Source organism: Bos mutus, chromosome 4, assembly GCF_027580195.1.
Source record: "Bos mutus isolate GX-2022 chromosome 4, NWIPB_WYAK_1.1, whole genome shotgun sequence".
Lineage (NCBI taxonomy): Eukaryota > Metazoa > Chordata > Mammalia > Artiodactyla > Bovidae > Bos > Bos mutus.
The window spans coordinates 25227893-25239920 of NC_091620.1; the positions used below are offsets into that span (position 1 = coordinate 25227893).

The window sequence follows — 12028 nt, forward strand, 5'->3', positions numbered from 1 at the left end:
CAAGCTCTCTGAAGTTTAAATTGTCAACTAGTTCAATAGAAGTTACTTCGATTATTTTAGAGTAAAAAACCCCCAAATTTATATTATTTCTACTAGCCTCACAATTTTTGTACCAGTCTACACAAATCCTTACATAGCTATTAGAACCAAAGATGATGAAATATTCACTGGATGAAGTAAGGTACTAGGTCTGTCTGTTATCCTAAAGACTTCTCTACTTTCATATATTATGAATGGATACTAGTATAACATTAGTATTTATGACAATGCTGGACACCTAACACACACTGTTATAGAATACATTACCAGCCTGATACAGGCCTCACATGTATCTTTTTTTATCAAAATCTTACTTCCTACTTTATGCTTTGAAACAAGAACTGAAATGAAACTGCACAGGTATAGAAAAACTAAAAGCCAGATGAACAAACCATGGCCATTGAATCACTCAAGTCCAACCTGTAGGTCCTGAGAAGTTCTCAAACAGCAATTCAGAGCCTTCCATGCTCCTTCACACTCCTGCCTGTTTAAGTTTGTCTCTCTGCTTGGAAAGCCAAGTCCTTCCCTTAGCCCTTGACCTGGTCTACCTAGCCTTCAATGTCTGGTGTGGCAAGACCTCAGGGCTCAGTCCATACAGCTATCTCATCAATAAAACTTTATAGCCCTGGGAGTTCCCTGGTGGCCTAGTGGTTAAGATCCTGGGCTTTCACTGCCATGGCCCAGGTACAATGCCTGGTCAGGAAACTGAGACACTGCAAGCTGTGTGGCACAGCCAAAAAAAGAAAACTTGCGCCCTTACTATTCAGTACCACACCACTCAAATGTTACGATAGATGTAGACAATTAATAAGATGATTACATCGTAACTAGGTAAGTACATAATAAATATATTACACAAACTATAATCAGTTTGGAGTTTACTCATGAGCTATGATTTATCTCAAGTGAAGAGCTAAATTTCTATTTCTAAAAATCTTGAAGCAGAAAATGTGATGTGGAAGGAAGAACAATAACATATAAATATCTAGATTTGAATCCAGGTTCTAACTACTTCCTTGAGCAAGTCATTGACCCTCACTGAGTCTCAGCTTGCTTTTGTATGAAGGAATATTATTTCTGTACTTCACAGATTTATTATACTTGCTATTTTGTTAAACTACGTTTATTGGTTAATATATGCATCTTCCTAGGAGGCAATCTCTTGCCTGGAAAATCCCATGGACGGAGGAGCCTGGTAGGCTGCAGTCCATGGGGTCGCTCAGAGTCAGACAGGACTGAGCGACTTCACTTTCACTTTTCACTTTCACGCAGTGGAGAAGGAAATGGCAACCCACTCCAGTGTTCTTGCCTGGAGAATCCCAGGGACAGGGGAGCCTGGTGGGCTGCCGTCTATGGGGTCGCACAGAGTCGGACACGACTGAAGCGACTTGGCAGCAGCAGCAGCAGCAGGAGGCAATAAACTATTTGAGGGAAACAGAATGTATTTGTATTTATCTTTCTATTACCAGGCCTAAGGAACACAGGAACTACTGAACAAATTTACAAATTTTAATTTTCCTCTATTCATTAATATTTATTTTTCTTCTCCAAATAAAGGGCAAATATCACATATAGCAATTATTTCTGTATCACCACAACATCTAAAACAGAGATGTATAACAGACACTGGAAGTCTCATTGATATTAACTTCAGGTCAAAGTTTACAGTAACAGGGATGATCAGAACAGTGTACAGCTCTCAGTGGACTTTGATACTGTACTTAGAATGAGATACAATTTGGGGGACAGGAATTGGATTATGCAATGGTCTTCTTAAAACATAAATGCTTATAAGGATTAGCAAGACAAATTTAATGAAAAAAACTCAATAGAGTTCCTATGGTCAACAGATAGGATTCTCTATAGTGTCATTTGCTTGATTACCTGGAACCAACAGAAATTTCTGAAACTGCCTTTGGGCAGATATGAAAAGACATATAGCATATTCCAGAATTTTCTCTAAATGACTGCACAGCAGTCATTCCATTTTATGTTTACTGCCAACTCTTTTTGAGACAAATATAACTTATATGATTAAAGGTTGAGAAGTCAATGAAAAGATGACTTTATATTTATCCATTTATTCGTTGAGCCAAAAATATTATTGGGCGCCTGCTATATGGCAGGTACTGTGCTAGGTGCTAAGGACACAATGATAAGATCATTCCTCCTTCTGTCCTCTGGGGCTTAGAGTTAGCCCTGTGCTGTCCAACACGGTGGCCACTAGCCACATACGACTCCCAAGCATCTGAAATGAGGCTAGTCCAAACTGAGTTATGCTTTAATTGTAAAATACTCCCTGGATTTAACAGACTTAGTATCCAAAAATGAATGTAAAGTTCAGTTCAGTTCAGTAGCTCAGTTGTGTCCGACTCTTTGTGACCCCATGAATCGCAGCACGCCAGGCCTCCTTGTCCATCACCAACTCCCAAAATTCTATCTGAATATAGGTATAGTGATATTTTTGATCTCCTGATCAAATAAAAATTAAGATTAATGTCACCTGTTTTTTACTTTTTTCATAAGGCTACTAGAAAATTTAAAATTTTGTGGCTCACATAATATTTATATCAAAAGCACTGGTCTAGTTCAATTGCTGGTTTCTGTAAATAATGCCATTATCTATGCAAATTAAACTGCTGAGTTATGAGCATCTGATCAACGTTTCATAAATATTAAACATCCCGTCAAGAAGTCCTAGGGCTGGGAGTGAAAAGCTAACTATTCTTTCTCTAGTCAGTGACTAAAGATTTCTTTGGGTCTGGGGTCAAAGGAATATACACTTAAAGTTGTCACAGATTCAGCGGGTTACAACTGAGCTATATTACTTTTCAAGAAGACTGGAACAATGTATACACCCAACAACAGTGTATAGAAGTGCCTATTTCTTCATGCCCTCTTCAACCTTTTTAGTTTGTGCCAATCTGATGGGTGAAAGTGAAAGTGAAGTCGCCCAGTCGTGTCTGACTCTTTGCGACCCCATGGACTGCAGCCTCCCAGGCTCCTCCATCCATGGGATTTTCCAGGCAAGAGTACTGGAGTGGGCTGTCATTTCCTTCTCCAAGGGGTCTTCCCGATTCAGAGACTGAACCAGGGTCTCCCGCATTGCGGGCAGACGCTTTACCCTCTAAGCCACCAGGGAAGCCCAATCTGATGGGTATCAGACCAATTTGCATTTCCCTGATTATCACATGTTTATCGGCCCATTTGTACTTCTTCTTTGGGGGAACCACCTGATCATATATCCTCTGTCTACTGTATTGTCTTCTCACAGATTTGCAGAAATTATTTATTCTATTTCTTTCTTCCAGCCTACTCTGGTCTTTTAATTTTGTTTATGGTATATTTTAACATATGGAAGTTTTTGTACAACTGAATCTCTCAGTCTTTCAAGGCTCCTTTGCAACAACAGCAACAAAAGGCTCATTTGCTTTACATCTTACATTATAAGATCCTTGTGCCCTTGTGCTCCTGTTCAGTTGCATCTGACTCTTTACGATCCCATGGACTGTAGCCCACCAGGCTCCTCTGTCCGTGGAATTTTCCAGGCAAGAATACTGGAGTGGGTTGCCATTTCCTACTCCAGGGATCTTCTCGAGCAAGGGATTAAACCTGCATCTCTTGCACTGGCAGGCAGGATTCTTTTAAATCTGTGCCACCTGGAAAGCATAATTATAAGATTACTATTTTCATTTACTTCTAATAAATTTTTAGTTTTGGTTTTTCATATTCAGAACCTGAATACATTTAAAACATATTTTTGTATATTTTATGAGGTAGGGTACTAATATTTCTCACAAAATGGATAGGCTGTTGTCCCTGAACCCCTTATGGAAAGCTATCCTTCCAACACTGAACTTAAAAGCTGTCTTTGAAGCTATAGTAGTGTGTGCACGCTAAGTCACTTCAGTCGTGTCCAACTGTACCATTACCCTTAGTCTTTATTGTATACTACACTGACAAGTTCTAGAGTAGAATTAGGAAAATCTCAATATCCAGGTCTAATCACCATGGACACAAAATCTATTGCTCTTTAAGAATGCATACAATCAACATAAAAACTCCACACACTCAAATGCAAAAGCTTGTAAACAGAATATAACATTTTAGCTTAATAAGCCTATCACTTACAAGATGAAGCCACCTCTTGATGTGCTATGAAACATTTGTGGTAAGGTCATTGTTAAAAAAAAAAATTAAGACCTTTACTTCTAAAAGCATTAACTAGTTATAAATATCATATAGCTTAAAGGATGAATTCAGTTTAACTGGTTGCTTTTGTTCAGTTCTCAGTCGTGTCCAACTCTTTGCGACCCCATGGACTCCAGCACGCCAGGCTTCCCTGTCTTTCACCATCTTCCAGAGCTTGCTCAAACTCATGTTCATTGAGTCAGTGATGACATCCAACTACCTCATGTCCATTGTGTCCGGAGTGACATCCAACCAGTTTAACTGGTTACTTCTTTCCAAATATAAAGCTTACCATTACCTTTACCTGAGAAGACAGGTCTTCTGTTGTACACTTGGAAGCCTGGACTGTGCCAGCTGGCTCCCACCCCTGACTGGTAGGCAGGCCTTCTTACTACTCCTAGAGTCCAAGCTGCTCAGGCAAAGGCCATCCATTAACAGCAGCACACAATATTCTTGGTTATGTAAGCGTTTCCTACTGCAGGGCTTCCATACCCTGTGTAAGACTTACATAAGATCTGGTTTCTAAGAGCAGAGTAATCTTAAGTCTAAGTTGGCAGCAATAAAAGAAACTTGGTCTGACAGACACTGGTGCTGCCATGAGTTCGTTTCAAGTGCTGAGCAAAGTGTACTTGTGATAGCTGTCACTACATACTTGCCTGGGTTTCTGGGCTCTGTTCAGTCCTGCTATTTATTACCTGTACCATTACTACACTGTTTTAATTATGACAGCTCTGAAGTATCTTAACATCTAATGGGACAAATTCCCTGCTGTCACTCTTTTTCAAAACTTCTCAGCTACTTTTCTCCATGTACTCTTGCATTGGGTTTTAGAATCAGTATGTTAAAATCTATGAGGCCCCTTGGGCAGATACCATCGTATCCAGGTGATCAAAGTTCACATCACCAGTAATGGGATAAATCAACACCACATGCAATGAAATGAACACACTATTACTTCAGTTGGTATTTCAGCCCAAAATGTATAAGCTGAATGTAATCATGAAAAAACATGAGAGAAACCCAAACTGAAGGACATACTACAATATGACTAGTCTGTACTGTTCAAGAGTATCAATATTAAGGCTTAAGATACATGAGAACTGAATTCAACACATGATCAGGGATTTTATTTTACTATAAAGGACACTTTTGGAAGAACTGGCAAAATCCAAAATGAGGTCTATAAAGCTGATAATAGTGTTAATTCAGCCCATTATGTATAGTGTTAATTTCTCAATTTTAATACTTGTTCTGCAATTACATAAGAGAGTATCTGTTTTCCAGGAACAGACACCAAAATATTTAGGGGTAAAGGAGCATTGTGTCTGCAGCTTAATCTCAAATGATTCAAACAGAAAAACAGTATGTATATGCATATGTATTAGATAGAGAGGGGAGAAAGGGGAGAAGAAACAGAGAAGAGAGGGAGCAGGATAAAGCAAATGTGATCAAATGTTAACATCTGTGGGATCCAGGTAAAGAATATAGGAAAATTTTATCATTCTTGTAACAGTTCTGTAAGTCTGAAATTATATAAAAAGAATATAATCTCTAACCATTTATCCTCATCTTTTTGTATCATCAGTATGCTTTGTTTTCTTGATTTTTATGCCTAAGTACTTTAAAATTTTCTGTACAACTGTAAATAGACATCTATTTTTTAATTTAGTTCAGTTGCTCAGTCATGTCCGACTCTGCAACCTCAAGAACTGCAGTACGCCAGGCTTCTCTGTCCATCACCAACTCCGGGAGCTTGCTCAAAACTCATGTCCATTGAGTCAGTGATGCCATCCAACCATCTCATCCTCTGTAGTCCCCTTCTCCTCTTGCTTCAATCTTGCCCAGCATCAGGGTCTTTTCCAATGAGTTCTTCGCATCAGGTGGCCAAAGCATTAGAGCTTCAGCTTCAGCATCAGTCTTCCAATGAGTATTCAGGACTGATTGCCTTTAGGATTGACTGGTTTGATTTTTTAATTGGTTGTTAATATATGGTCTGTAGCCCACCAGGCTCCTCTGTCCATGGGATTTCCCAGGCAAGAATACTGGAGTGGGTTGCTATTTCCTTCTCCAGGAGATCTTCCCAACCCAGGAATAGAACCCAGGTCTCCCACATTGCAGGCAGATTCTTTACTGTCTGAGCCACCAGGAAAGCCCTCAGGCAACTGTTAATATACAGGAAAGTAATTCATCTTTAAAGTTTAAATTTTATCTAACTAAATTTTCTAAATTCTAGTATTAGTTATCATTAGTTAATTGTCTTTTGAATTTTATAGTAGATAATCATCCTGTTACTAATGGCAATTTGCAACTCTTTCTAATATACATACCTTTTTTTTTCTCCATCTTTTATTGTATTGGCTGAAACCTTCAGAACAAGGTTGAATGGTGGAGATGACAATGGGCATTTCTGTCTTGGTTTTCACTTTTTCAGTGAGGATATTAGTAATGTTTCACCATTATATATAAAATTTGCGATTGGTTTCTTATAGATGGTCTATCAGTAAAACAAACTTTCTTTTATTCCTGGATGTCTACAAATTTTTTTCTTAACCAGGGATGAGTATGATTTAAAATAGTATTTATTAAAATGTATATACAGAAAAGGGTAGATATTATAACCAGGAATGAGTATGATTTAAAAGTCTTTATTAAAATGTATATATAGAAAAGGGTAGATATCTTAAGAGTATAGTTCAATGGATTTTAATAAAATGAACGCATTGAGTATCAAATTTTATTAAATGTGTTTTTTGATATCAGAAAAATCAAATTGTTTAAGCTTTTAAAGTACATTTCACAGATAAACCCAATTTGATCTTCATTTTCTTTATATTACCCCTGCCATCTTATATACATATATACATACATATATATATATACACACACACACAGTTTTTAAAAAAATCTGTCATTCTTATTGTTTCATTTTCCCACTTACCTAATCTTACTAAAATAATCAAGGTTTCTTTTTTTCCTCAGGAGAGCTACATACTATTATCCCCTAATATTCTTTAAAAACCCATAAATTTGTATTTCTCTAACAATACTAAGAGTAAACGAGGCCTGGAAAGAAACTTGGCTATTAACAGTGGTTACTTCTGGGAAGGGGAATAAGGTGAGGAGTAAAGATGTGAAATGGCATCTTGCTTTTTTAAGTTCTTTTATTGTGAAATGTAAGACATGTATAGGTATGTCAAATATAAGACATACATAATTATAAATGTATAGAAATGGCAACCCACTCCAGTGTTCTTGCCTGGAGAATCCTGGGACAGGGGAGCCTGGTGGGCTGCCGTCTATGGGGTTGCACAGAGTCGGACACGACTGAAGTGACTTAGCAGCAGCAGCAGCGGTTTAACAAATTTATCAGAAAGATAACATGGAACCATCATCTAGGTCCAAAAATAGAATATTGCCAGCACACAGATGCCCCCCTTACCTGCCCCTTTTGATTACAACTCTCTCCATCCCATTGGCTTCACTTTTAGAGAAAACCTATTTCCTAATATTTTATAGCAATCATAAAACTTGCTTTAACAGCCTGATTATACCTAAGTATGCACCTCTAAACAGTCCTGTTTATTTTGGCCTAGTTTTACAGTGTATTTGTATAGAATAATACAGTATGTTTTCTTTCTTGGATCTTTCATTCACTATTGTGTTTCTGAGATTCATCCATGTTGCTGGGCTTAGAGGTGGTCTGTTCATTTCCACTGCCAAATAGTGTATGTCTTTGTATGAATACATACAACAATTTACCCAGTCTATGTTGCGTGAATGGACATTTGGCTTGTTCAAATCAGTGGTTCTTAATGTAGCTATAAACACTTTTGTACATGTTTTCAGGTGTAGAGAGACCTGTATTTGTTGGCTGTAAATGCAGAAATGGAATTTCTGAAGTCATAAGCTATGAAAATCTTTACTAGATAAGGCCTGTTTACAAATTATTTAGTATTAATGTCTTCAGTCTTTTTAATTTAGCAATTCTTGTAGACCTAGTTCACCATGGTTTTAATATGCATTTATCTCATTACTAATGAGGTAGAGCACCTTTTCTTGTTTACTGGCCAACTGGATTAATCCTTTTAGGAAGTGTCTGCTCAAGCCTTTTATACATTCTTGTACTGAGATGTCTTTTTCTGATTTGTTATATATGCTTGAGATAAGGACATTCATTTTTCACCCTTTATATTTCCGTATTATTTTAATTTTAATAAGCATACATCATACCTATAAATCCTAAAACAAAAAATTATAAGATCTTTAGCAGTTTTACTTTCTCCCTAGTTTATTTAAATCATCTGAAATGTTAGGAAATATTTCATATATATATATATATATATATATATACACACACACACACATATATATTTTTTATCATTATTCTGTGTATTTAGAAATCTTTTGTTATCAATTATACCATCCTTCACAGTTCCTGTATTTCAATGTAACTCTAAAGTTTTACTGTGTTTTTTGCACATCACCACTTCTTGTGTCCAAATTTTCCTCTTTCTTGGATTTGTTTTCCATTTTAGTGGGAATATCTCAAGTAATTTTCTCAAAAAAGGTGTGTTCACATATTTTCAGAGTCCTTATTTATTTTGACCCCTATTTAAACATTCAAATATTAGTGAGGCTAGGTACAGTTCTGTGTTCAAAATAATTTTGCCTCAGAACACTGAAGGCACTTATTTTCTAGAAACTATCTTATATCCAAAACCAATCTGATTCTTAGTCTTGAGTCTTTCTAGGTAGCCTGTTTTCCATCTTTGGAATCATAAGTAGTTCAGTAATGTACAGATAGATGCTTTTTGCTTTTACATTTCTCTAGCTTGTTCCCTGGTGGGCTCTTTATACTTGAAAATTCAGTCTTTCTTCAGCATAGGGAAATAGTCTTTAATTTTCTCTTTCACTGTCTTTCCATATGTACCCTTATAAAATGGATACTGGATCACTTAGATCTATCCTAATAGCGTAATTTTCCTTTTGTACTTTCTCTTTTTGTCCTGTTGCTTTATGGTCTGTAAATTTCCCCTACTTTAGTTTTGTAAAAATTGGTCTTAAGTCTGTGTACTATTTGAGTTGGACACGACTGAGCGACCTCACTTTCACTTTTCACTTTCATGCATTGGAGAAGGAAATGGCAACCCACTCCAGTATTCTTGCCTGGAGAATCCCAGGGATGGGGGAGCCTGGTGGGCTGCCGTCTATGGGGCCGCACAGAATCAGACACAACTGAAGTGACTCAGCAGCAGCAGCAGCTGTGTACTATTTAACTAACTGCATTTTATTTCAGCAAATTTCAATTGGAACTAATTCTTTAACCACTCCTTAATTTTCTCTTGACTCTGAGGGAACCTGCTGTGATCAGAACTTCCTCAAGTTCCATTCTGTTTCCTCGGTATCTCTATTTCCATAGTCAGCTGTTTCATTTATTCAGCTTACTAATCTTTTTTCAAGTTTTGTTGTTGTTGTCCAGTCACTCAGTAGTGTCCGACTCTTTGCGACCCAACTGAGCATCCCAGGTTCAGCAGCACTCCAGGTTCCTCTGCCCTCTACTATTTCCCCCTTTGCTCAAATTCATGTCCATTGAGTTGGTGATGCTATCTACCCATCTCATCCTCTGCCACCCCCTTCTCCTTTTGCCTTCTACATCTTTCTCAGCATCAGGGTCTTTTCCAATGAGTCTGCTCTTCAAAATAACAGATTTCCTCCACAGTTGTATTACTCTGTCTCCAAACTTCCAAATGGGAGATATGTTTGACTGTGGGTCTCTGCAGGAATATGGTATACTCACAGACAGGTTTCTCTTTAGAAGTGGAGAAAAACCTCCGTTTTTCCAAAATAAGGAAGGCTGTATTTTGATGGTACAGTCATTTAACATACCTCAGTCTTCAGTGGTGCTCACTTTCTTCTTCTCCCACATTCCATCCACCTCATCCAATCTGTTGTGGAGATCCACTACCTAAAGCTCTGCTTTGCGTTCACACTCTCCAATCCCAGGTCCACTGTCTGCTCAACCCTCCCTCCAACAAATCCCCTACTTTGCTTGAAGAACTGTCCTCAGAGCAAAAGCCACTGCTCTTCCCTGCTGGCTCAAAGGTAAAGAATCTGCCTGCCAATGCAGGAGGTGCAGGTTTGATCCCAGGGAGGGGAAGGTCCCCTGGAAAAGGAAATGGCAACCCACTCCAGTATTTTTTTCTTGGGAAATCCCATGGACAGAAGAACCTGGCAGGCTATAGTCCACGGGGTGGCAAAGAGTTGGATGTGACAAACAACAACAACAACAAAGCCATTGCCAGGGAGGGACAGAAGAAGTAGAGGAAATAAGAGTTTTGAAGGCAGTCTCTTAATTATTTGCCCTGATGTTCCATTTTTCCCCAACCTTCTCCTTCCTCCTACACCTGCTGATTCTAGGCTTAGAGTTTCAGGAAAGAAGTTCCATTAAGAAATTCTCTTTCAGCATGCAGCGGGAGTACCTACTTGGGGTTGCATTTTATTCTGTTCTGGTTTCTCAATCATTATAATTCCAACTGTTTTCTATTACCCTGAAATTCCACCAATTTTCTGGTATTATAACAATAGCAAGAATGACAGCAGCTAACATTAAGTCAATACTGGCTGAACATAAAAGCTCTTGAGTGCTTTGCACATGTTACCTCTCTTGATACTCACAGCAACCCTACGAAGCTGGTATCATTATCATCATCCTAATTTTGCAGATGAGGAAATTGAGGTTAAAAAAAAAAAAAAAGAATAAGCAACTTGCCCAAAGTCACATAGTTGGTAAGTGCCAGAGCCTGGATTCAGACATGGGTAATCTGGTTTCAAAGCCTCCCTTTACTGTTGTTCAATACAATTATGATTCATTCTTTTTTATATGTCTGTTTTGTAATTTTCAGTGATATATGAGAAGTATGGGAGAGGAAATGGGTATAATCAAACCATCATTTTGCAATGAAAACACGCTGTCTTCACTACACTGATATTGTTTTCACAGTACTTTTTACACAGATAGAAAATAATTAGAAAAGATACAGGATCTAGTGAAGGAATCTAGTGACAGAAAATGAGTACTATGAAACTGTTTAATCAGAATCAAAAGAGGTAATGTGTAGGAGTCCCAAAATGAGAGGCTTAAAAGTGGCAATTTCAAGACTATAGATAACTTAAAAAAAAACTAAGGAAACACTAAACTGCATTTTCATATTCTCAGCAACTCATTAGTTTGCTGTCACTATCACCAGAAGGAAGTAAAAAATGTACTAAAATTTTAGTCCCATCCTATTCTCCTGACAGCAGCTTCACAAATAACAAATTCAACTCAAATACATGTGATACACCTACCACATGCACCGTGCTACAAACTGGAGATAAAGAAACGAAAGGCAGTGCTCCACTGTCCCTGCCCTCACAGAGCTTACAGTCTAAGGCAGGCACACAACAAGTAAACACATGACTCTAATTCAGTGTGCTAAGTATTATGATATAGGCAGGTACACAGAGGGTGCGATCAAAACAAAGAGGCAGGCTTCCAAAGAGGCTTCCCTAGAAATAACTCTTAGACTGAGTGTCCAAGGACATGCTATTGTTGGTTTGGGGAGTTTAAACTGAATTTATTATCTTTTCCCTCAACCTGCCCTTCCATCCATCTAATACAACACCTGTAAAGAGAAAATGGTCCACACAGAAAGCTGAAGCTTTCTTGGCTTTTCCCTCCTCCTCTTCAAGTGGTCACCGAGTCTCATCTAATTCCACCTCATTACATTTTAAATTGATTACGTACTCTCTAGTCCTA

At 37.9% G+C, this 12028-nt stretch overlaps 1 protein-coding gene across 2 annotated transcripts in view; it reads right to left on the reverse strand.

Annotated features, from left to right (window-relative positions):
- KLHDC10 (kelch domain containing 10) overlaps positions 1 to 12028 on the reverse strand; it is a 65206-nt gene that overhangs the window by 14774 nt on the left and 38404 nt on the right. The gene's annotated exons all lie outside the window — the stretch shown is intronic.